This window comes from Manis javanica, chromosome 1 (assembly GCF_040802235.1).
Source record: "Manis javanica isolate MJ-LG chromosome 1, MJ_LKY, whole genome shotgun sequence".
Lineage (NCBI taxonomy): Eukaryota > Metazoa > Chordata > Mammalia > Pholidota > Manidae > Manis > Manis javanica.
Genome location: NC_133156.1, coordinates 126,202,372 through 126,208,371, shown reverse-complemented (window position 1 = coordinate 126,208,371; position 6,000 = coordinate 126,202,372).

The window sequence follows — 6,000 nt, the reverse complement described above, 5'->3', positions numbered from 1 at the left end:
ATGGCAAAGTCCATAGTTGAGGTACAGAACTGAGAAGCCAGTTGTTGCCACAAATTTAAACCATGTTCTCTATGGTGACATTTTTATCTCCATCTGCCATAATTCCTGTACCTATTTCTAAGCTGTTTAGTAACTTAGTGGAGAACAGTGATTTCTATTGGGCTTCATCAAACCCCAATTGGATAATGCTTGCTTATTATATAGTATGGAAAGTTTATAAATGCTGTAGCTCTTTGAAATTCTAGTTGTAAACTGGACTTTCTAAAAAAGAGAACTTTCTCTGACTATTCTGAATAAATCCAGAACATACCTTCTATTTTATACAGTATGTTTTCCTACTTTGCAGTATATACATTCTAGGACATTTTTTAGGATGTATTTTGCTTTTAAGTGCTTTTCTTAGATGTCAAGACTTGTGCTTTATGTTTATTTGACATCAAGACAGGCAACACTGCATCCTAGTAGTCTTCATATATAAGCAATAACCAATTAGAAAATATAATAGAAGATCTTATAGTAACAAATTCACCAAGAAAAAGATACCAGTGAATGAACTAAATGAAAAATTACCATCTATACAAAGAAAACAAAGTTAAGAATATAAATGAATGCATGAATATCCATGGAAAAATAAGGATTTGTGTATGAAGATTCAACATTATAAAAAAGGTAATGCTTCCTATATCAAACTCTACATATGTAACTTCAATAAACTAGTATGTTGGAAAGATTTTGTTTTAAGTAGTGAGGCTGATTCTAAAGTTCATATGGAAAAATGTGCAAGGGAAACCAGAAGAAAATTCACAAACAGAGTAATACTGGCATATGAGCAGAGTGACAGTTGAATGGAACAGAAGGGAGTCCAGAAATAGATCTAGATATCTGGTTTACAGAGAAAGAAAAACTAGTGGCTCATACGAAAGGATAGATTATTTTTCAATTTCCTAAAATACGAAACAGATGTTTCTGCTCAGCAGGCCCTCCTCAGAGCAAGGAATCTGGGACTAATGCTCCTTACATCTTTAGCTCTGCCATTGTGAACATCTGGCATCCCAAGCTTCCCAGGAGAACATCTCCATTCCACCAACTAGAAGGCAAAGAGGATGGAGGCACATGTGTGGGAGGCTTTTCTGTGCCAGGACCATCACTTCCTAATTGTAAAGAAAGCTGAACCTTGTGTTCCCAGAAAAAAGAGGCAAAAGGTTTGTGAATACTTAGCAATCTCTCCCACAAGACCCAAATACATACTGAAATGTATATAATCAGTGTGGCTTTTGATATAAGTGCAGAAAGATGGATTATTCAATAAATGATGTAGAAGAACTGGATAGTGTCTCAAAAACTAAAGTTGGATTCCCAATTAACTCCTTAAAACAAGTTACAGTTGAGTTAAATTTAAATGAAAGGAAGGAATGAAAGTATTAGAAAACACAGGAGAAAAAGGGGAAGCTTTTTATAATTAAGCATTGCATGCCTGGAAGATGCAAAGAAATATGGGGTGAAAGTTGTATAGTACATCACCCCAAATACAACCACCCCAGGTTTCACAATTCTCTTTCTTCCCTTTCAGAGCCCAGACATTGACGTAGGACACGTGCTCTGGCTGTGCATTTGGTATCATTGTAGTTCTGACACTTTATGATTACATTCTGGGGCTATGATTCAGCATAGCTTTCCCTCCTGCTGCAAGACATGAGGATCTAACTTAAGTTGACCATGAAAGCCTTCTGGCTTGCAGAGCATGCCCTGAGTTGATAGTAGGCTGACCTAGTTGAAGTCAGCTGCCTCCACAATCCTTACAATTACCAATGCTCCATGTCTCTCAAGAATTGTAACTATTCCCTAGCCCAATGCCTTCCCTTTGTACCCCACCCTAATCATAGGTAAAAGTCTTAGCAAACATGCCACTACAGCATCACAAGGGTTATCACTGCCCCACGTAAACCAGCAAGGAGGCTCTTGCTGCCCCGTGACCAGGAGTAAGCAAGTTTTCCAGTCCCAATCCTGAAAGTCAACTTCCTACAACCATCTCTGGTACTGTTTTATTTTATTTTTATTGAGGTATTACTGATATACAATATTATATTGGTTTCAGGTGTACAACATAGTGATTCAACAGCTATATACATCACAAAATGCTCACCATGATAAGTGTAGTTACTATCCGTCACCATACAAAGATATTACAGTATTATTGACTATATTCTCTATGCTGCACTTTTCATCTTCACAACTTATTTTATAATTGAAAGTTTCTACTACTTTATCCCTTCAACTATTTCACCCATCCTCCCACCCTCCTCCCTTATGGCAACTACCAGTTTGTTCTGTTTTATAAATTGTTTCTGTTTATTCATTTTTTTGCTGGATTCCACACATAAGTGAAATCATATGGTATTTGTTTTTGTCTGATTTATTTCACTTAGCAGAATACCTATAGGTCTATCCATGTTGTTGCAAATAGCAAGATTTCATTGTTTTTTTATGGTCGAGTATATTCCATTGTATATATCCATTCTTTATCCATTCATCTATCAATGGACACTTAGGTTGCTTCCATATCTTGGCTATTTTAAATAATACTGCAGTAAACACAGGGCCACATACATCCTTTCAAAGTAGTGATTTTGTTTTTGATACCATCTGTTTTGTTTAGATACAAAAACAACATTGAGGCAAGGATTTGGATGCATGTGGTTTTCTTGTGAGATAATATCATGATGTAAGGGAATAAGGAAGGTAGAAATGTCGATAAAGAATGTATCAATGAGACAGTAACTGCCTTAGTCAACAAGGACTCTAAATTCCACTCAGGAATCCACAAGAGCAAGTCTTAGAATTGCCTGCTGAGGGAAGAAGCTTTCATGTTTATCCTCTGGTTTTCATTCCTCATTGCCTGTGAAAGCCTGATATGCAGTTACTTCTCAGACACCCTGGGAGACCCATGCTTTCATAAGCTGAGCAAGTTCCTGTGGCATCTCAAGAACAATTCAGAAAGAGAAGCAGAAAGATCTAGACACAAGTTGTTTGCCATCAGAACCTGCAGAAACTATTCTCTATGGCTGCAGATAAAGTTAATGGGTGGAACATTAATAGCATCTGGTACAGCCAAGAATTAAGAGGCCAATTCTTTCCATATTCCTTTTAGGTAATTTAAAACAGCATATGTGGTATTGCTGAAGGTGTAGGGAAACAGCATGTTGATATACTACTAGTGTTGAGAATGTATACTGGTATAGCTTCTATGAAGGGCAATTTAGTAGTAGCTGTCAATATTGAAGATGCATGTATTTTTTTATTCAGATTTCAGGAATTTCACTTCTGGAATTGGTCCTGTAGATATTTTTGCAGACTTTCATACAAGGATTTTTATTATAATAGTGGAAGACTGGGATGAGGATTCCTCAACAGGACACAGTAAATTATTGTGCATCCATACAGTGCAATCCCTAAGGAGAGGGGAGATCCTCTCTGTGTACACTACTAGAAGCAGAAAATATAAAATGATGGACAGTTTACACAATATCATATTATATACATGGGAAAAGAAAAAGTATGGGTATTTATTTGTATAGGTGCAAAATATCACCAGAAGGATATTTCTATGTGCTATGGATTTTTTTCTCTTTATAACTTTTCTGTCATTCCTAGATATTTGGGTTTAGAGGTGGAGGCTCCAGGGTAATATTAGTCTACCAAATGACAGACTGTGAAAGGAATATGATGAAAATTGACAAATTATAACAGAGTTCAATGTAGTGACTAGATAGAAGCTAAACTTTCACAAATTGGTAGTTTTCCTGTTCATCACCAATAGAAAATGTAATAGAGTGGAATTTGCAATGGAAACCAAGTATAAAACAACTAGGAATAAACATAATATTTTCAAGGGAAAAAGTAAACTTTATGACACATAGAAAAAAAAAACCTATATAAGTGGAGAATATTATTCATAGATAAGAAGTCTCAATATTTCATGATGCTAGTTCTGTCCAAATTGATCCATAAAGACAGTGTAATCCCCAACATAGCCCATTAATATTTAGTTTGACAAGCTAGATATTTTAGATATTTAATAATAAATCATCAAACTAATAGTTTGACAGGCTAATTCAAGAATTTGTAAATGAGGCTTGAAGTATATGCATAGCTAAGAAAATCATGGGGAGAAAAGTGATCAGTAAACATGTAAGTAAATGTTTATTCTCCCTAGTCATTAAAGACATGGAAATTAAAATAAGATGTAACTTTCACCACATAGTTGGCAAAAAATTAAAATACAAATCAGTTGTGTGAGGAAATAGTATTCTCCTACTCAGCTGATAGCAGCAAATTATTTCAGCTTCTCTGAAAAATAATTTGCCAGTAACTATGAAAATGCTAATTATTCATTTTCAATGACCCAGTGACTCTGTTTCTCTATATATCTCTATTCTAAAGAAACACTCAAACATGGATCTGAAGGGACATGCACAAAGATGTTCTTACCTGCATAGTCTGTAGTTGAAAAATAAAAAAGGACAACCTAAATATATAGTAATACAGTAATAAATGGCTAAATAGCCATGGTAAATCCATACTGTGAAATATTATGTAGTAATTTTAAAGAAGGATGTAAATCAATATGTACTGACATGAAAAGAACTCCAAGACATATTAAGAATAAAAAGCAAGCTTTAAAATAATGTATTCAATAGCATCCCATTTATGAAAATATAAACTCCCCCAAAACAATGTTACATGCTTGTACAGATACAAATGCATAATAACACATTTTCTAGAAGGATATTCACTGTCTAAGACAGTAGCCACTAGCTACATGTGGCTATTTAAATTTATATTTAAATTGATTTTAACTTGATTTAAATTTCAGTTCCTCAGTCTCACCAGCCACAGTTCAAGTGTTCAGTGGCCACATATGGCCTGTGGCTACTGTATAGGACAGCACAGAACTTCTACTATTGCAGAAGATTCTATTGAATACCATCTAGACTCTTAATATTTACAACCTTCCTCATTAACGAAGGGTTCAGAAACCAGCAGAATCACCTGGGAGCTTGTTAAAAATTCAGAATCTTGGGTTCCTTCTCAGATTTACCTAACCAAAATCTGCATTTCAACAAAATCCTTGGGTAATTAGTATGCACAATAAGGATTAAAAGCTCTGTGCTAGTCTCCAATATTATTAGCATCATTATCACCACTGTTGAGAAGCTCCTTTAGCTAGTCTTCACTCTGCACTTGGTGAAGACTTCCCATTAAACAAAAGCTGGGCCATCACCCATTGATTGTCAAGCTGTAGCATCTTGGTTTAAATTTCCTTAATTACATGAATCTGAATAATTTTAGATGCTTATAGGACGGAATTGGGTTTTTTTTCCTTTTTTTAAAGAGGTAAGGAGAGGTACACTGATTTCCTAACTATTCCTAAAGGATGGCTTCACAGTTGTAAGATCTTATTATAAACAAGCTTTTTGAAAAGGAATACAGTAAATAGTTATGTTGTGTATATGGATACTTGGCTCAAAATAAAATTTTCAGTTACAGCATCACATACAAAATCAAAATTGTGCTGTCTTGAAAATTTAGATGGAGTTGAAGATGTCCTCTTAAAATGTGCAAGAGAACTCAAAAAGTAATGATGAAACCATTGACACAGGCATTTCTGCTACTAAATAACTTTTTGCAAAAGCCTTATCTTCTACAAACCTGCACACTAAAAATAGTAGGTCTTATGGAGGAAATATTGAAGCAGACCCCTCAAAGCCTATACAATTCTGTAATAGGAAAATTAAAAAGAAAAATAAAACATAATCCAGTAAAAAATACTGGCATAGTAACCAGCAATGAATTCTTATAAATACTACACTAAGATTAGAATCTCACCCTTTAAAAAAAAAGCTGAAAGTAGTTTTATGGAAGGAAGTAAAGGAAATGATTAGGGCTTCTGGGATGTGACCAAAAAAAAGAGCAAAATGGACAAAGATGGTGAAAATTGAG